Source organism: Hyperoodon ampullatus (genome assembly GCF_949752795.1).
Source record: "Hyperoodon ampullatus genome assembly, chromosome: 12".
NCBI classification, from domain to species: domain Eukaryota; kingdom Metazoa; phylum Chordata; class Mammalia; order Artiodactyla; family Ziphiidae; genus Hyperoodon; species Hyperoodon ampullatus.
Window position 1 is genome coordinate 4223523 of NC_136925.1, and position 21647 is coordinate 4245169.

Genomic DNA, 21647 nt, shown 5'->3' on the forward strand with positions numbered 1-21647 from the left:
GGCACTTATTCTAAAGTGAACTGTTGTTTTCAAGAATTTACTACATATTTGCTCATAGTATGATTCCTCATGCCAAGCATAAATACTGATGAGGGGACTAGAGTTACTGTTTTATCTTGAGTTCTTATAAATGCTTATTATTGAATATAATTTCATAATTCTTTGACAAGACTGACCTGGTTAGGTCTCTAATTAAAAGATGTTACCACCTAGCATCTTCTAAATTGTGTTCCTGTTATTTACTGGGAACTGAATATCTCAAAAGTGCTAAACTATATTAAAAATTTTTTAATAAAGAGTTTTCTATGACTGATATAAATAAGCATTTAGTATATTATAAATCATTCTAATATATGTAAACCACAATATTGCAGTGCAGTTCTTGATAAAATATTCTTATGTAATGTTAATTTTGTTCATAGCTGCTAATTTTTCAGCCAAGAGTATTCTAATTTTTAGGGTTTTTTTGTTCTAAAGGCTTTTGTAAAAAGACCTTTAGTAAAGTTTTATATTCAGGTCATTTTACTTAGTCTCTTGCTTTTTTCTACCTGATGTTTTCTAGTCTTTTTAACCAGATGCAATAAGGCAGAATTATTAAATTAAACCTAAAATTTAGTTATAGACTTAGAAGCATTATGGTATTAAGCATTAAAATTGGAGATTGTACAGAACAAGTTTTTCTTTATGAACAAACCTTAGTGAATAACTTTTTTTTTCTAAATGTCAAGTTAAGTTTATTTGCACTCGGAACTCTTATTAATACAAATTTAAAACACACTATGACTCTTTGTTTGAATGATACCTTCCTTAGGTCACTAGGGAAATATATAGTGGAAATAGGACCTGCAGGGTTTTTATTTCATTATTCACCTTTTTAAATTTTCCTGTTCAGTATTTTTAGTTGAAGTAGATGAATCTGCCCTAAGTTGGATTAGACAGTGTGCTTAGTCTTATCAGATAATTGTAGTCTTAATGAATTCTTTCACCCTAAACAGCTGTCATAATGGCATATATTGCTTATAATATTAAAAGGCGGGGATAAGGAGGACTAGATTGAATCATAAAATAAACACTTCAGGGCTGACGCACTGGTTTTCTGATCCTCACCCCCAGCTCACTTTCAGACACACTAAAACTTCTGCTGTCCCTGGCTCGGTGTTAACTTGGGTAGAGCCTTCAAGTCGGCCTGGTGAAAAGGGGATGGGAAATTTGTATTACAGTGACAGTGTGGATTTTTTAGGATTAAAGAAGTTACCATAAATTGTCAAGAAAGGATCTGCTTTTAAAGCTTTTTCCTTTCTACGCAATAAATGCCCCTTTCACATTAAAGTCCCCTTTCGTATCACTTGAAAGTGTTTTTTTGTTCTATTTTTGAGCAAAGAGCATGTCATGTATTCATTCACTGACTGCTCGTTTGAGTGCGCCCTGGGGGGTGCGCGGCCCGGTATGAGGTGCCAGGAGAGTGAGGTGCTGCCTCTGCCTCAGTGTGGACACGGAGCAGGGCCAGCCGGGCTGCTTCCCTGCCCTTCCATCCACTCCCTGGGCGTCCTTGGGCTACTTAGCAATTACTAGTCTTTTATAATGCTTCCTAGGGTGGCTATGAGGAGTAAAGTAAATACTTAGGTTAATGTTTGGCAGAGTGCCTGATACATTATAAGCACTCAGTAAACATCAGCTGTTGCTATCACAGTTGTTATGAGTTTCCTTTAGGGACTACTTGGAAAAAATAGAGCATAGGTATGTATACAAAATACATTGACAGTATACTTTGAGTAAGATACAAGCAAAAAGAGCTTCTAAACCTCCAACTTAACATAAAATATCTGTGCTAAATCTATTGTGCCTCTTAGGTCTGCACTTAGAATGTCCCTTTATTCGGCACTTACTGTGTATGATTGATGAGCTGGTTTCCTAATCTACAAAAGAGTAAGTAGAACAGCTAAGTTTTGGGAAGCTTTTCTGAAGACAGTTTTAGACTAGACATAAGGAGAGGTAGAGAGTTCGCCTCATAGCAAAAAGACAGTGAAATCCAGAAAACACCGGACTTTGACTGCATCATGTGACAATTTGTAGCCCAGCTCCCTCCCCCTCCATGTCTGTGTGTGTCCTTGGATATGTTCAAAGCCTCTCTGTACCGCCCCTCCCCTCTACGAGGTGGGGCTAATGATAGTACCTACCTCGTGGTAGTTGCATACAGTAACTGAGTTCATACATGAAAAAACTTAGAACCATTTGATGCTCAAAGTGTTGATGTTTTGGAAAGGTAATGGAGAAAAGGGGGAATGAAGTGGTATTGTTGAATTCTATACATGGCGGTTGGTGTTTTTATGTATGTGCTTTTTTTCACGTAGTCCTCACAAAGCTTTTTCTAAAGAAGGCGCTTACTATTGCTCCCATTTTACAGTTGAGACTAACAGGTTGTACTATATGCTAGATTACACAGGTAGCAGGCTGCATTCAATAGTCTCAATTTAAGAAGTCCAAAGAAATGAAAATATTTTAGGAAGAGTTTTGCAGTAGTACTCTTTAAGAGGTAAGTGACAGAACCCCAAATAAGACTAGCTTGAGCAGAACAAGGAGATTAATTTGGGCTTGAATCTGGAAAGCTCAAGAGAATGTGGTTTGCTCTGGAGGTTAAAACAGTAGTGCTTACTCTGTCCGCCTCTTACCGTATCATTTGCTGGGTGTCATTTCCAGGTAACTTCTACATTTGCAATTGGCAACCCCAAGCCCTAGCATCCCTTCAGCTGGCACCCACCTCAAAAAGAGAAAATCTTTCCCGTAGTTCTGGCAAAGGTCTGCTTGGCTAGTTTACGTTACGTGCTCGCCTGTAGGGCTGGTGGCACTGTGCATGGGAGGCGTGGACTCCCTACTCTTAGCCCTCTTCATGGAATGATTGGTATTTCTGTGGAGTGGGGGAGGCATTTTTCCCTGATGAAGACACTTTGGGCATAAAAAAGAAAATTGTATTTACTGTATTTCCCAATTAATTAAAAAAATTGATGGCTCTTAACAGAAAAAAACATTGAAAGGCTCTTAATGGAATAAGCATTAGCTGCTTACTCCATACGCCTTATTCCTAGGAACAGGCCATTTCTGTGATAAGATAGGATTTCACCATGGGCATTTAACTACACTTTTCTACGCTCATAGAAAAGGCTTAGAGATCCAGTTACATATTTTCCCATACTAAATGCTATATCTGTGAAATCTATATCTGTATATAAATGGAGACACTCTGTCTCAATCCAGCACAAAACAAAAATTAGAAATAGGTAGCCAGGGTAGGGTAGAAAGAACACAGGCTTTGGGGTTGGGAGTTTGTCACTTGCTAATGACAGCCTTGGTCAACTAATTTGACTTCAGGTTCCTCGGATGGGGATTAGGGCAGATCATATCTTACAAGGGTTAGTGTGAGGATTAATAAAAGGATATATTCTGGAGAGAAGAGAATAAGTAAAACAGTGTGGCATGTCAGCATAGGGAGAGCATCACCTCGTCAGTAGTTTCCGTATCAACGCCCCAAACTTTTGTTTAACAACAGATGCTTGTTAAGATGGAATTTAAAAAACTAAACGTGCTATTTTACCCTATAATCTGCCATCTTTGAAGTGGCTCTTGTCTTTACAGAGCCACGCGGAGGTTACAGTCTTCCACAGAAGGCACTTTGCTGCTTCTGGGAACAAGCCGCCTGTGGGAGAAGCAGTTTTACACACATAGTTGTGCTTCACTAGCCGTTTCCATGGAGGAGGAATAGATGGAAATCCGGAGCCCACATTGTATTCTGAAGACAGGGCATTGAAATTCAGGGTGAAGCCTCCCTGCCACAGAGCGAGGATCGCCCTGAATAGCATGGCCAAAAGCAGCTGCCTTGCCTCTCTCTCTCTAACTGACCTAAATATCAAATTTCAGAATTCCTGTCCCAGTGGATATTGATCCTGGCTAGGCATACTTTTCATACAATCTCTATATATAACAGGACATCATAGATTTCAGATCTTTTTTTTTTTATCCTGATGAAAAGAACCCAAGAGTTACCCTACCTAGGCAATCGTGGATACTGAAAATTTCTGGGTTCACCTGGGAACAAAGGTTTATTGAAGTCCTTTTGTCCTTCTATAAGAACTTACCCCCAAATCTTAAATTTCGCTTCAATATTTGCTTCTAATTTCAATGCTATCTGTACTATTTACTCTCCTAAGCACTTACAAAGGAGCTCCTTGACTTAATCAGCACATATCTGTTCTTTATTTAAAATATTTTCAGTAAAAACTAGAATCAGTAGAACCAAAGAACAGAGACCAGGAAAATCTGTCATGTTATCACCTCAAACATTATCACCGGGGTCCAGAATCAACGGCACGCACAACTCTGAAGTCGAGCTTTATCATAAATACACACTCCTTGGTTCTAAGCACGAAATAATGGCATTTCTCTGAACAATAACCGCAGTTTTTCTCTTGAAGAACAGATTCAGCATCATTTAAATAGACACATTTGCTTTAAACTTGAGGCAGTAGTTCTCAAAGTGTGTCCCCAAACCCACCCAGAGCTGCAGCAGTGTCCCCTGAGGAACTTGTTAGAAATGCTAGTTCTCAGGCTCCACTCCAGACCTCTGGAATTAGAAAGTCGAGGGGTGGGTCAGTCTGTATTTGAAGAGGCCCTCCAGGGGATCACACTGCAGCTGAAGTTTGAGAACTACTGCTCTAAGCTAACAATAGGAGGTGGTGGTGAGGGGAAACGTTCCTACACAGATAGAAGTGGCTGCCTGCAAGTTTTTGCAAATTCGAATCTGCACTGGGGGCTTGGGGTTACAGTGTGCAGGTGCTGGATCTGGACTCACCTTTGCCCCTCACACTGCGTGCCACCTAGACTAGAAATAAGCCACTTCTTTATGGCTATAACCAGATATGGTCTAACTGTTAGCTCTCTGTGGCTGATATATCAGAAGATTTGAACTAGTCAGGAAAGAGAAACGCCTTTGGAACAACCAGCACCAAAAAGATCGGTTAGTTCATATGTCATTCCTCCATCACAGCCTATAACCCCCAAGCTTCCAGAAAAACTTTCCAAACATCCTCCAGCACTCCCTGAAGGAAAACTAATCAATGTGGTTTAAATTTGACATTACATCTAAAAGTTCAGCTTTCTCAAAGTTTGAGGTGTGTGTGTGTGTGTGTGTGTGTGTGTACTTAATGATCCAGGCAAGTAGCTTTCTGTGCCTGAGGTTTAAGAAATATTAAAATTATCTAAAAGAAATTAGCCTATATACAGGGAATATGTTAAATAAAAGAAAAATTAGAACTAAGTATTCAGATTTCTCATGTCCACTCCTTAGCATTGCTGAAGACATGTATATAAACAAGAATGCCTATATACGTCCAGGGGAAGTTTTTATTTCTAGACAAAGTAGGCCATGTTTTCACAAGTTTGGATTTTGTTTGCTGTACAAAGTCTCCATCTGTCTTTCTCTGGCTTCCTTGATTTATGCATGTATTACCCAAAAATACCCTACCTCATCTCGGACAGACCTGTTTCTGTGTAATCTGTTATATATAGCTATAAAGAGATAAAGATAGGGCCAAATATCAGACCATGTGAAATAACTGTGGTGATTATGGGGAGTTTGGACTGGTGGTTGAACGATGTAGCGGTGATGAAATTAGCTGTGTTTCCAAATGTGTGCTCAAGAGAAACATGTTTCTCCAGGGCTTAGTTCCCTTAAAATGCATCACCACTAGAAAGTGTACATTTAGATAGTGCCTTGAAATGTAGTGGGGTTTCAAGTTTGAGAATATCAATAAAGTTATGATTATTTCAATGTAATTTTGACCCTGGAACTAGCAATCTCTTAGAGTAATAATATATTGGTTCTGACACCCCTAAAGTTATGCAGTCATACTTTACCAATTTCATTGCTACCCTGCTTCTTGATAAACATGTTCCAGAGTAAAAAGTTCTCTTTATAGTCGAGAAAATTCTTCCCTTCTGCCCTTTTACCAATAGTTCTCATTTTCAGCTGTGGCTTAATTTCTGTTTCTGTTTTTAAGTATCTTTTTGGTTAACTGCGAAGTTTGATGGAGACCAGCAGAGTAATTAAATCTGTGTATATTGTCAGCTGGGTCTTTCCTTAGCTGCTGAGAGGTTGCTAGGATACTCTCTTAAAGGTACAATTCTCTTGATTAACTGCAAAACCCAGATTGCCCAAGTAAAATTTTTATTAATTCATAAAAATACAGGTCAGGATTACATTTAAATTTATAGCAAGATGAGCGCTATATATCTCTGGACGCTTTTAGCTTTACAGAAATGTGTGCAGGTACACTTATAAAGAATGTGTTTTTAAACAATTTAGTGGATGAGAATTAGTCACTTTTTTTGAGGGAGAGTGTTCCTTTGTGTTGCACAACATATATGGGTTTGGAGCTGAAAGAATTCTGAATTTTAAATCACCACTACGAGATACATCTCCACTGTGTCTATAGTACTGCAAAAATCCTATTGTGATTATTATGATTATTATTTACTGGTCTTTTCAATTCCAAAATTTCATAAAGTTGCCATCATTGTCTTTGGTTGATTTAATGAAATAAAATCAAGAAACTTAGAAAAATAACTTCATCTGTAATAGTTTGATGTGATATGGACAGTTGTTTCAGAGGTTAAGTTCTAGCAAATGGGTTTAGCTAGCTGGCATTTCTTCTAACAATTGTTTTATGGCTAATAAGTCTGAAAATAACTGTGCCTAAATCTACTCACTGCCTATCATCCAGTTGTCCACTTCTTCATTCATTTAACAAGAGTTTATGGAGATTCTATGATATAAAATGGAACTTAATAGAAGTCAAAAGAGGATTTTTGATGACATAAGAGTTTCATTGTGGAGCAATAACTTCTATACTAATGTGGAAAATGGATTAAACTGTTTAGGAATTGCACATCAGAAATAATGAGAGAATGACATCACCAAGATGGTGACATAGGTCCTACCTGATTTGACTCCCTTTCACAAGAAGAACAACTAACAACTATGCAAGAATAAGACATCACTCAGAGAATCTCAGAACACGGGAGTGAGGTTGAAGCACCTCCTGCACCACACAGACCAAGACAGACTGAATTCAAGGGTGAGAGGAACAGCTAATCGCTGACTGCATGGCCCTTTCCCGGGGCCAGCACAGCACCGTGCCTACAGCTCCTCCAGTGGCAGAAGAGAACACAGCGGTGACGTCCAGCACCGCCAGCACCGGGGGTCACTTCATGGGAACCCCTACTCTGGTTTCACCCCATGGGGATCACAGGAGCATCTGTGGGCTCAACCACTGGGAATCTGATTGTGATGGAGAAAGGGACGAGGGGCTTCCAACAAGCAGCACTCGGATCTTGGCAGACTGAGTTCCTGCCTGCAGAGCCCAAAGAGTAAACCCAACCAGCAGCTTTGCTCTTCTGCAGCCCATTTGCTGGCACAGTCGGATGAGGGAAGTTGGTGGGGTGCAAGTCTGCCTAATTCGGGTCTTCCAATGAGGAGATCCGCCAGCCCTGGAGCCTGGTCTGCCCATGCCCAGCAGAAGAGCTGAGTCTTAGCTCCTCCCCCAGCTTCCCTACCGGAAATCCTGTTCAGAAAAAACTAGGGAGTTGCCTGAACTGGGCTCTCCCAGTCCCACCCAGGCAGAAGTCTGGGTCACAGCCCCATCCACCAGAGAGTGTGGTCTTTACCTACTCCTATCTTACGGGAAGGGCTGACAAGAACATCTGAAAGCTGCACAACCCAGCAACTCTTGAGCTGACAGGCAGGTGAGTGGGCAGAACCGGTGGCCCCCAGAGCAAAGTCCGTAGCACCTGTTCGGCCAGTGAAACTGGGGTGCAGGCTGACTTGAGTCAAGACCACAAAGAACATTAGTGGCGTTAGAGATACTTAGCTGATGAGCCTGGGTAGGGAAGCTAATTCCAGCAGAAGAGAATGAGAAAGGGACAGAAAGTATATCTAAAGCAATAATGGCTGAAAACTTCCCAAGCTTGTGGTGAGAAACAGACCTCTGCATCCAAGAGGCCCAAAGGATCCAAATAGGTTGAACCCTAATACGCTATACTGAGACACATTATAGCTAAATTGTCAAAAGTCAAAGACAATTTTAAAAGCAGCAAAAGTGAGAAGTTACATGTAAGGGAAACCCCGTAAGACAATGAGCAGATTTCTTAACAGATCAACAGAGTGAAAAGACAACCTATGGAAAAGGAAAAAATATTTACAAACCATATATCTGATAAGAGGTTAATATCTAAAATATATAAAGAACTCATACAACTCAATAGCAAAATTCAAATAATGCAATTTAAAAATGGGCAAAAGACTTGAATAGACATTTTTCCAGGGAAGATATACATAAGGCAAACAGGTACATGAAGATGCTCAACCTCACTAGTCATTAGGGAAATACAAGTCAACAGTACTACAAGAGGAGATCACCTCACACCTGTTAGAATGGCTACCATCAAAAAGACAAGAGAGGACAAATGCGGGCGAAGGTGTGGAGAAAAGGGAACCCTTGGGAACTGTTGGTGGGATTGCCAACTGGTACAGCCACTGTAGAAAACAGTATGGAAGGTCCTCAAAAAATAGAAAATAGAACTACCCTATGACCTGGTAATTCCACTTCTGGGACTAGATCCCAAGAAAATGAGAACAGACTCAAAAAGATATCTGTACCCCCATGTAATAGCAGCATTATTTACAATAGCCAAGACATGGAAACAACCTAAGTGTCCATTGATGGATGAATGGACAAAGAAGTTGTGAGATATAACTATAGATATATCTATAGTTATATATTTATATAGATATATCTATAGCTGTATCTGTAGATATACAGATATAATAAAACAGGCATAAAAAAGCAAGGAAATCCTGCCATTTTCAACAACATGGATGGACCTCAAGGGCATTGTGCTAGGTGAAATTAAGTGAAATAAGTCAGTGAAAGACAAATACTATATGATCTCATTTATATGCAGAATCTAATAACGAACAAACAAACTCATAGAAAAAAATGATGTATGCGGTTACCAAAGAAGGCAGGGTGAAGCGGAGGGGGATTGGAGGAAGGTGGTCAAAAGCACAAACTTCCAGTTATAAGAAACGTAAGTATGAGGGATATAACCTACAACACGATGACTGCAGCTATCACTGCTGTACGTTATATACGACAGTTCTCAGAAGATTAAATCCTAAGCGTTCTCATCACAAGGAAAAAAATTTCCTTTTTTTGCTTTTTCTTATTGAACTATATCAGATGATGGATGTTAACTAAATCTATTGTGGTCATCATGTCACAATGCATGTAAGTCAATCCATCATGCTGTACACCTTAAACTTATACAGTGTTGTATATCAATTATATCAATAAAACTGGAAAAATAGAAATAACAAGAGACAGCGTCAATAGGACTACACTATGGATGAATTGTAGAGTTATTTTTTAAGAGAGAATTGACAGCACTTGGTAATCCATTAGATACAGGAGCGGGGGAGAGAGAAGAGGCCCCAAGTCACTGAGGAGGTGATAGTGACACAGACTGAAATGGGGACTGAAAAGAGCAGGTGTGTGACGTAGGAGGTGGGGTGGGTGACTGCAGTTTAAGTATGTTGAGTTTGTTGTCCATATGGACATGTCTGGCAAACTGAAGGAAGAGCCACACCAGAAATACTGATCTGGGACTGAATCACACATGTCTGGAATTCGTAGCCATGGGTCTGCACAAGGTTACGAAATATGTAAAAGATGCAAATGCAAACGTCAGCAATAGCAGAGATGATCGTGTCAGTTTCCCTAAAGATCAGTTCTCACTTTTAATTCTGAGTTTCATAAATACATGAACTGTACAGATAATGAAGTTGCTGGACCTTTCTCCTTTCTTTCGCCCTTCAAAGTAAGAAATGTATCTTTTAAAAAAAAATAGGAGAGGCTATCAGTTTTTAAACATTTCTGTGAAGATGAATTCTCTGATTCTCAAAAGGCTTTGATCCATCCTCCTTTGTCTCTGCTAAACTTTCCGAGAGGGATTAAGGACATTTAATTGTTTCTCTAGCACCACAGAAGAAACAAGTTCACTGAGGAAATCAAAAATACGGATAGGAAAAAAAATTAAACGGGGTGTGTGTGTGTGTGTCTATTTTTGGACTTTGTATCTTGTTCTAATGATCTGCCTTTTCTTACATCAGTACCACAGATCTCACTGTTGCATCTTCTTTTTTTAAGTTAAACATTTTGCCTAGGTAACGCATTCCATGGTTCAAAAATTAAAATAATATGAAAAGGTTTATAGTAAATTCTGGTTCCTTTCCTTGTCCCTAATCTAACCAGTTACACATGCACACAGATAACCACGAGAATCCTTCCAAAACTTATGCAAATACAAGCAATATGAATTCTTACTCTTACCCTTTTGTAAATAAAACGTAGCATATTTTACATACTACTGTGTATCTTGAATTATTTTTCGCTTAATATATTTCTTGGTGATTGTGATGGTTAATTTTATGTGTCAACTTGGCTAGCTGTAGTACCCAGTTGTTCAATCAAACACTAATCTAGAGGACAACACCATAAGAGGTTGGAGGCAGATACTAAAGTGATGCCTACAAGTCAAGGAACACCAAGGATTGCCTGCAACCAGTAGAAGCTAGGAGAAAGACATGGAGCAGGTCCTTCCTAGGGTCTTCAGAGGGAATGTGGCCCTGCCAATACCTTGATTTCAGACTTCTTATGTCCAGAACAGTAAGAGGATAAATTTCTGTTGTTTTAAAGCGACCCGGTTTGTGTTGATTTGTTACAGCAGCCCTGAGAAACAAGTACAATGATCTTTTTACATTATTACATAGAAAGCATCCTTACTTTTAAAAAACAGCTTCACGGTACTCCATTGTGATGAATAACCAGAGTTAATTTACTGGTCCTCTATTGATGGGCATTTGTATCGTTCCAGTCTTTGCTATTACAAACAACGCTTCATTGAATGACTTTGTACATCAGTTTTATGTATATCTAAGTATATCTTCATTTGGACAAAGTCCCAGAAGTGGAATTGATGGGCCAAAGATATATAATTTGTTATTTTGACGGATACTACAGTATTAACCCTCCATGGTTTTAACCAGTTTACACACTCAGCAATGTAAGTGCCTGTTTTGCCTTTCTGAAGATCTCTCAATATGGTTTTCATTTGCATTTCCCTTAGTAAGTGTGGGATTGTGTTTAAGAGCCATTTACATTTCTGAACTGACTGTTCATAATCTTTCCATTTTTCTATTAGGTTATTACTCTTTATTTCTAGGATTTATTTACATATTAGGAAGATTAGCTCTTTACCCGTGATATGCCTTGGAAACTTTTCCCCCAGGTTATCCCTTGTCTTTTGATTTGCTTATGTGTTTTTTTCTTTTCACCATGCATGATTCATTTTTATGTAAAATTTATCAGTCATTTGTTTTGAATCATGGAGTTATAACAGAATCCTCTATTTTCATCTAACAATTTTTTAGTCTCATTTTCGAAAGAATTTATATCAATACTTGTATATACTGTGAGACAGGGTTTCAACATAATTTTTTTTTCAAAATGGCTGTCCAGTTGTCTTGACACTATTTGTTAAAAGTTCGTCTTTGAACTTTGATTTGAAATTCTACCTTTATCATATACTAAATTATTTTATGTATTTGAATGTATTTCTGGTATTTCTGTTCTGTTCCTTTGGTTGTCTGTCTATTCATTTGCCAATATTACATTGTTTTAACTTTTGAAACTATAAAATATATTTTAATATCTAGTGGTACTAGACCCTCCACCCCATTACTCACCTCATGTTTTTCAGTTTTGCTTGATATATACTGCTTTTTGCCTTAAAAACTTTAGAATCATTTTTGTCTAGTTTTTTTAACTTTTTGGTATTTTTATTAAAACTGTGTTAAATTGATGCTTTTAATATTTAGCTGACTTATCTAAGAATATAGTATGTGTTTCCACTTGTTCAATTTTTTTTGTATCTTTCAGTATGTTTTAAAGTTTTGTTATTGTTTTTGTAAAGGTCTCACACATTTCTTGTTAAGTTCATTCCTAGGTTTTTAATCTTTTTGCTGCTATTGTAAATAGCAACTTTACTTTCATATCATATATTTTATCTGATTACTATTTGTATATGTCAAAGCTACTCTTTGAGTTTTACAGGTTTGTGATCATGTTGATTACGGTAGTTTTATCTGTTTTCATTCCACATGTGTCTAATTTCTTTTCCTTGGTTGATTGCACTGGCTTCTTCCTCCAGCACAGTTTTATATAATAGTCAGGACAGTGGTCATACTCGTTTTGCACATAATTTTTGGTAGGAATGCTTCTATTGTTTTCCCTTTAAGCATGATGCTGACTTTTGGGCTGAAATAGATTTACCATGTTAAGCAAATTATCATATTTTCCCATTTTACTTGAGTATTTGTAATCAAGAATGATTGTTCACTTGTTTTCCAAATGCTTTTTTGGTAACAATAGATAGGATTATATGATTGGTCTAATAATGTGGTGAACGATATTAGTAGACTGTGTTTCTAATTCTCCTTGTAGGTTCTGCAATTTTTGCTTTATAAAATTTGCAGCAGCATTATTTGGTGCATGAAAGATTCTTAAGTATACACTCACTGTGGATTGTGCCCATTAGGTTTAAAAAAGTCCTTTTTTGTGTGTATTGTTTACTGCTTTTCGGTATGAATTCCACCTTTTTTGATATTAAGATCCTGACCCTATTTTTAATTTGGGAAGTGTTTGCTTAGTATTTATTTTGAACCTTTCTAGGTGGTTTTGTTTTAGATATGCCTCTTGTATAAAGCATAGAGTTGGGGATTATTTTGTGATCTAATCTGAACATCTTTCTTTCAATATATAAATTAAATTTACATTTACTGATATTCAGATGATCTTTTTTCCACTGTATTATTTTATGTACTCTATTTTACCAGTTTTTAAAATGTCTTTCAGTATGTGGCTTGTTTTCTTTGTACATGCATATGCCTCTGTGTGTGTGTGTTTTCTTTTTCTGATATTAAGAAAGGTTTGTGAGTTTTTTTCCCTACTACCTAATACCCTTACTTAGTCTTCTACTACTTTGGACAATATCTATTAATTTCCTACCCTGCAGTGTTAAAAAATTAGCATCTTTCTTCCCCCTGTCCCCTTTTCTCTAACAACAAATTTTAGCTGATAATATCTTCTTTTTGTATTGTTAAATATTATTATATTTCTGGGTCATCAGCTTTAAATGATATCTTTTAACTCTAAACTATTACAGATGAAGAAATTAATGTTCTTACAATAGCTCCTATTTTTTTCTCCCTTCCTTTCCCAAGTTTAATAATTTCCATAATATCAGGACATAAAACATTTACACTCTGTTCTGATACCCTATTCTGCATTTGCTTTAGTCTTAATTCTATAGGTAAATATACTCAGTGCTCATAGGCAGCAGTCCTTTCATGGTGATATTCTCAGTCCTCTTGCAGTTACCTGAAGTTCATTTCACCACAGTGGGGTTCTTATTGCCATCTGCCTGGTGAATTGCGTTCCAGATACCATCCCAAGGGTGAGCTTTCTAGGACCATGCTTGACCTACCTTGTGTTCTTGGGAAAGGGAAAAGCAAGCCTGAGACAAGAGCTTGTGTACAAGTAGTTTATTTGGGAAGTGATACCAGGAGCAGGAGTGAGAGACCAGGGAGAGTGAAACAGGGAAAAGAGGGACGTTTAAGGTGTCTATGTGTTATTGAGTTGATGATCATTATGTGAAAGTGGTCCTTGATCCCATAGGGACATTCTGAGGACTGTACTGAAAGTGTCGTAGAATTGTCTCCCCAAAGGACAAAAGGAAGAACTATTTCTCCACTGACTCCCATCCCCATTGGTTGAGGCCTTAACTTCCCCACACGTCCTGGTTGAGAATACATGAGTACTGAGTATGACCCACCCTTGAGGGGCACGGTTATCTGCAAAAAACAGGCTGAAACCTGTGTGGAAATATTTGTCTCATACAGATGGAATCAGAGGTGAAACCAAGAAGGATGTAAGGTGCACAGGCAGCATGTGATGTAATTTATTTCAACTTACTGAAACTGTGATTTGAATTGTCTCTTTGACCAGAAGTTTAGGATTACTCAATATTTTAAATTCATTTAAAATTTTATTTTACTGTTGCTTGTATTTTTAATCTTCAGTTTTATTTTTACAGTCAGAGAATATAGCAGGAAGAACTGTCACTTTTTGAATTTTATTGAGTTTCTATCTGGGGCTAGTATATGATCAAATTTTGTAAATTTTTCCATAAATATATGAAAAGAATACATATCCTCTCTGTTAATAGAGCACAAATTTTGATGTATTCATATTCTTATTATTTGTTCAAATTCTTTATCTCCTGTCGTAGTCTTTGTCCTTTTGTTCAGTTAAGGATTGAAACAGAGTGTTTTAAGTATCCCTTATAGATGTGGTTTTGTCAATTTCTTCTTATATATTGCTTTAATATATTTTCATTAAAGTTAATGGCCCCCATTTTGGAGGTTTGGAGGGTGTAATTACCCACAGCTCTCTCCTTTCCAGTTTATAAACTAATTGGTAAAGATACTCAGAAATCAGATTGGGATAAAATATTAGCTTCATTGCATACTAAGCTGAATTGGAGGATTTAGCTTGGATTTCTAGCCAAAATAGACCTTCCTCTACTCACTGAATTCATTTAGTCATTAACGGAGTAGCCAGGACAGAAAAGGCAGTAGCCCAGAATTTCTATATAGTTGGGGTGGTTCTATATAGTGAGGTTGGCAGAGCACGCCAGGGAGCAGATCCTGAAGCCATGTCTGCAGAGCAAGCACACTGTTTCACTCTTCATTCTAGTGGCTTCAGTGAGGAGGGGCTGGATTTCTCCAAAGCCACTCGCCAATGGAATCATTCTATGTTCCAGGGAGATTTCCATGTGGAACTCATTGTGCTTTTAGGTAGGTGGCTCTAAGAAAGTGTGCCAAGAGTGGAGTCCATGAGTACACATGATCCTTTTCTGATTTCACTGATCAAATGAGGCATCCCTTGGAAGGGACATAGGAGAGCAAAGGGGAAAGCACTTCTGAAGGCTTGGGCCTTAACACTTCTGAGAGGTGGGGAGCTCCTATTTCAGAGAGGGAGACAATGGCATCTCTCCCCTTTGTCATCACTGTGTAATTTTTAGCAACATTAAGATCTCCTTTTTTTCTCCAGTTAATTTTTTTTACCTTGAGTTTTATTTGGGTGTTGATACCAAGACCTCCTACTTCTTTTTGGTTTGCATTTCTCGTGATATCTTTGTCTATCCCTTGATTTATTTTATGCTTTCTATGTGATTTTGGTTTTGATAGATTGCTTATAAAGAACATATATTTGGATTTCTTTAAAAGCCAGTGTAAGTGTTTTTGCTTTTTACACTTACAGGTGTTAATACTGGGTTTTATTTTATGTTTGTCATCTAATGCTAGAATTTCTTGATATTTTTTCTCTATTAGGTTTTCTTTCTTTCTCTCTCTTTATTTAAAAGCTATTAATCCAAATACTTTTCTGTTACTTAAGCATTAAATATGTATGTATGTATGTATTTCCTAAATTCTCCTATCAGCATCAAGAACAAATCCAAATCTGTTGACCCCCTTCTCAGTGTAGAATATAAAAATTAACATACTTTCTTCATTCCTCCTTTCCTACTTCTTAGTTTTTTGTTCAAATATTAGAGGATTTTACATTTATAGTTATTATTAGCATTTTACTTTATCTTTCCTTTCAAGACTTTTGCTTAATATGCATTTTAAGTTGAGTAGCCACATTAACAATTAGTTCAACATTCACTATTTTATTGGTTTTACTGCTTGCTGACTTTTCTTCTATATCCTGTCTTTGCTTTTTAAATCATGATTTTGTGTGTGTGTGTGTGTGTCTCAAGTATTTCCTTAGTAAGTTACTACAAAGTACTAATCTACTTTAAGAATAGTTATTAAGACTATATTTTTTACCTCAAGTTGAAGTAAACTAGCATTTCCCAAATAATGACTGTCACCCTGAATGACTTTGGGAAATACAAGGGTAAACAAAATTAAGCATGCTCTTTATTGCAAGCTTCTCTGAGTCTGTACCAGGCAATTACATATTATGAATCTTTAAGTGGAGTGTGCCTCATTTCCTAAATTTGATACCACTCCAATTCTCTTGCTATTTAATATTATAGAGAACTATTACTCTAATTCAAATCTCCTCCCCTTAGTAACTTCTTTGTTTGCCTAGATTTTCTTTCCTTATTACTGAAATAAAAATGTCAATGGGCCATGTTTACTGAAGGCCTCCCCTATTTTTCCTGGTACCCTGCATATCAGAACAAGTTTAGCATAAGACAGAAACCACTGGAGAGATCTTAAACAGAAAGGATTTAACACTGGGAATGAAGTGCTTATGAAAACAGAAGAACTGGAGGAGTGGGCTCTAGACTGAGCTCCTACAGCTGACTTCCAGAACACTGCCTGACTCATCCCCCAGGGCACCCCTTCCTCGCCACAGGCAGGGCCCCCCGACTTCAAGAACGCGTTATCCCTGCTGCAATTCAGGGAATTAAAAGCCGTTATTGGGAAGCAACATCACCACAATTGCTGGACACTGGAGCCTGGAGTCTAGTTCCCGCTGCCCCTACAGCATCTAGAGGGTATATATAGGGGTCTCCACAGTCTTGGCTGCCAGCAGAAAAAAAAAAGTGCCCCAAACTGAAAGAAGATAGCCTTCACCTCATTGCATCCAGAACCCTAGGTACGTACAAGTCTGGGGAATGTCATTTTTCGCTTTCCAGTTTTCGGAGGTCAGGAAAATGATGGTTTCCTGATTGGTAGAATCTTAGACTACTGGGATGAGCCAGTTTAATGGAAGCCAGTGCCTCGAGTGATTGACCCTGTAACGGGTAAGACTTCAGAAACAGTCCTCAGGATTTATTTGCTTTCTCTTTATCCGCAGACTCAGAAAGCAATTCTGTTGGCCGTGCATATTCTGAACCACGGCTCATTTAGGTAAAGGGTCCACTGACTCCTGCCTGCTCTTCTTTCCTCACCCTGTCTCACTGCACTTCAAAACCGTCCCCCAAACTATTCCTGCTCTTCCAGTCACCAAAGCGATGCTCCAATCCAGTAAAATGGAAATAAAATGTGCGATAATTGCCCCATTATCCACAAGAAACATCCTGAATGACTCTATAATTGAACAGCTACAGTGTTCTGGCAGAAGGTTTCCATCCATACAGGTCACAATCCTCTGTCTAACCAATGTAGCGCCCATGCCCTGTCACCTAGTCCCCCTGGCCCAACACAGGGCAGAATCCTAGTACCTGGGCCAATTTTCCTGAACAGCCGAAAGACCTGTAGTGTGTTCCTGAACGTCTTATACAAGAAAATTAAAGGTGCACATTTACTCACTGCTTTTCATCATCCCTAAAAGCCACAAGAAAATGTTGTCCTTTCCAGCCTCAAATTCTCACCAAGACAGTGAACACTTAAAGATACTGTCTCCAGAAAGATCTTAAAGAAGAGAGACCAAGGGGGAATCACTTTTGATCTCATCCTATCGGTGTCAGTTCTTTTATCACATGGCCTCATGGACACGTGGCACAGGAGGGAAGGAGGGTGGGTAAATGACATAAAGCAAAGAGCACTGCTTACAGGGTGGGGCCAAGTGTCCTCAGCCAGCAGAGTGTCCTCAGGCCCAATCATTTCATTTCACCCTTGGTTTCCTAGCAGCGAGTGGGGATAATAGTCCTTGCCCTCCTAACTTCTGGAGTTGTTGTCCATGCCATGTCCAAGTATGACAACCACACAGAACAGCATGATAATAATAATTCACAGGACAAGGAGGAACTGGTCTGTGACAGTGAGAAGACCCAGTAATTATGGAGTCAGTACAAACTTAACAGCACCCTTCTCAGGGCCATGGGCTCTGACCTCATACAGAGTTTAGTGCCTAAAATAGAAAGTACTGTTTCTGTTCAGTGGCCAAGGCACTGAAGGCAGACAGCTTCGGACCCTCGGTTGTACCTAGGCTGTTTCTGTGTTTCCCAGGCTAGAAGCTTTCTTGCTCACCCCGCCAGAGGCCCCCGTGAGCAGCAACTCCATCAAGAGCCATTTTTCCCAAAGTGGGGCCTTGGTTCCAGAAAAGAATTCCAAAAATGCCAGAAGAAGGCTGCCCACATCCCACTCCACACTGAGACGGGCAGTCAGACCCAGGGAGCTCTGTGATCCTGGCCCCTCCAGCCACTGTGCCGGGCTGTGGTGGTGACAAACCCTTAGAAGTACATCTTTGGCACCTACTTTAAAATAGCCTCTTAGCTGAAAAGGATAAGTCATAGGAGGGGGGATTTTGTGTAACCTCCTGCCCTGGAGATTTAAAGAAATCTACAGTTTCCAGGATTTGTCTTTTCCAAGAGCCATTTGGAAGGGAAACCTAAATGAACACTTAAAACCCCTTTTAACTTCTAGCCTGTGAAGTTCAAATGCATCCTAGGAGGCTTGTGAGTAGACGTAGTGCTATACGTGAGCCAGCATGTCCTGTCAGCTCTCGCACACCTGCCTGTCTGACGAGGCACCTTTTAGCTTGGCTTGTAGTTTGAGGAACCTGCTTGAATGACTCTAATTGCCATAATTCTCAGATTCCTTTAGACGAATGGGTCATGTCTAATTAAGGTGGTACTCACTCTACTAACCACAGCCATCTCTGTGGAAATGTGTCCCTTCAACTGGACTGTCCCAAAAGGTAGGGGAAAGCTTTGCTGTGGCTGATGGATCATCTTAGCAGATTTTTAACTTCATCTTTAACCTAATATATCTTCAGGTGTTTTAATAATCTAATCAATAAGTAGAAAAAAGGATCTTGGGAAATTAAATGCTCATGAGATTTCCTTCAATCTTTGCTATTATAATAGTTGACCTGGGACATCCCTGGTGGCGCAGTGGTTAAGAATCTGCCTTGCCAATGCAGGGGACACAGGTTTGAGCCCTGGTCAGGGAAGATCCCACATGCCGCGGAGCAACTAAGCCCATGCGCCACAGCTACTGAGCCCGTGTGCTGCAACTACTGAAGCCCATGTGCCTAGAGCCCGTGCTCCGCAACAAGAGAAGCCACCGCAATGAGAAGCCCGCACACCGCAACAAAGAGTAGCCCCCGCTTGCTGCAACTAGAGAAAGACCACGCACAGCAACGAAGACCCAATGCAGCCAAAATTAAATAAATAACTAATTAAAAATAAATAGTTGACCTGCCGACCTTACAAGGTCAATGTGAGGCTCAGGTGAAGTCTTATATTTGGAGGTGCCAGGTAAGCCGTCTCACCTGTTACAGGTGTGTGTGCCAAGTGCCAACCTTACCATGATATTTATTGTCTGACAAAACTGGACCTGAATGCTGAAGGAAAATCTTAAAAATATAAACAATTCTCTATACGTGTAGTTTTGGCAACAGAAGAAAGGAAATATTTTAAACTTCATTCTCAGCCATCTCATTATGACAATAATAACCTGCTTCAGCAAGTTATATTTGGGATTAACATCTGTACTTACGGACTTTTTATGCCTCTAAGGCAGATATTAATCTCCAAGGCTTCTCCCGCTACTAATCAATAGTAACAATATAAAATTTTGCCCAATAGTTCTTGTAACATTATCAAGTCATTTGTGGCTATTTCTCTGTGTATCATGCAAGATGGATAGAAGAAAAAATGTAAGATTAAACCACAAAATTAGATGGACAGATACATATCCATAAATGTTTCATATCACTTCTTTTTATTTCCATGTGTTTCAGCCAGACCACACTGTCTGTCCTCTTGGAATTCAGCTGATTTGGCTGTCTTCCCGATATTCGGGTTTTCTGAGTTGGCCCAGGGCAAAAAGCTGACAAGGCTTCCTTGAAACTCTATCCTACACATTTTTCCTTACACGTAACACACTTTCCCAAGACACGTACCTGGATTCCCTTTAGAAACCATCACCTTTTCCCTTTCCAGGAACATTCCACCAGGGTGGTGACAACAGTTCTCAGCACAAAGAAGCAACTAGGGCTGAAGAATGGTCTTTCTGCTCCAACAGTCCCGAAGTGGGGTGGGCAGCTACCTAGGGTACTTATGATGAGGGCTGGCCTGCATTCTTTTTATAATTTTGAATCCATTTTTGGATTTACAATTGAGTAACATGTTGGCAGATTAACTGCTGAATTAAACCTGGATATGGGATGTACCTCACGTGGATTTCCTTTAGAGGGCACTATTGATTCTCTGGAACCATGGAAACCTTCATGTTTCCTTGGTAAAGTTGGCCAATTTTGAAATCATATTGGGTTTCAAATCTACTCACATAGGAGAATATTAGTATGATACTCATTACCAAATATATACTTTCAAGAGATTGTCCATGTACAGAATAATTCAGAAGCTAAACCAGAAAGCTGGTTGTTAGGAGATGTCATCAATATAACACATATAGTTCTATATTTGGAAACTTCAACTGGTTTATTTGTTTTTGAAAATCCTCTGAATGGGAATTTCCTTTTATAAGGTGATGCAAAACTTAAAACAATTCAATCTTTTATTTAGAAAGACAAATTAGCACCTCTTTAGAAACAAATGTCTCATTCTAGAAATGGATAATTATTAACATATTTTTGGAAGAAACCATATTTTTGGTATTTTCATTCAGACATTTATTAAAGTCCGGAGATAGTCTACTCAGATTTGTTCTTCAAATTTCTCATGTTTCATAGCCTTTGCCAATTCATAGATTTTTTTTTTTTTTTTTTTTTTTTTTTTTGCGGTACGCGGGCCTCTCACTGTTGTGGCCTCTCCCATTGCGGAGCACAGGCTCCGGACGTGCAGGCTCAGCAGCCATGGCTCAGGCCCAGCCGCTCCACGGCATGTGGGATCTTCCCAGACTGGGGCACGAACCCGTGTCCCCTGCTTCGGCAGGCGGACTCCCAACCACTACGCTACCAGGGAAGCCCCTCATAGAATTTTGATAAAGCCCACAGGAGAGAAATTTTCTTTTTTTTCATTCTATGAAGTTAGCAAAAACAGAAGTTTGGAAGCTAGCTCACTGCTAGCTTCCAAATTAGTCTTTATCTAATTTCAAAATAATGGGAAACCCAAAATATTTCAAAGCTCAGAAACATAATTTTTCAGATACAAATACATTCATGCCACCGTCTACCAGAGTTCATTTAACTTTCATATCATAAGATACTGTTTCAACACATGGGTCTTGTATAGCAATCTTTTACTAAATTACCAATATTCTGGGATAGTAGTGGGTAGTAATTCCACAAGGGTTCTATAAATAAACAAATTAACAAATAAAAAGGTCATGTATGTAATAAAAATAAGAGAAAAAACGATGGATTTTCATAATTTAAATATAAATTCATCAGACCAGCCTTTATGCTTCTTTACAGGATGGTCCTAGTCCGTCTTCCTAGCCTCAGCTTCCTCTATCAGTAACCGAAGCTCCCAGAAAATGGCACTACCCACTATTACCTGGACACTCACGCCTTCCCATATTCCTTCCTTTACTCATCCAGTGTCTT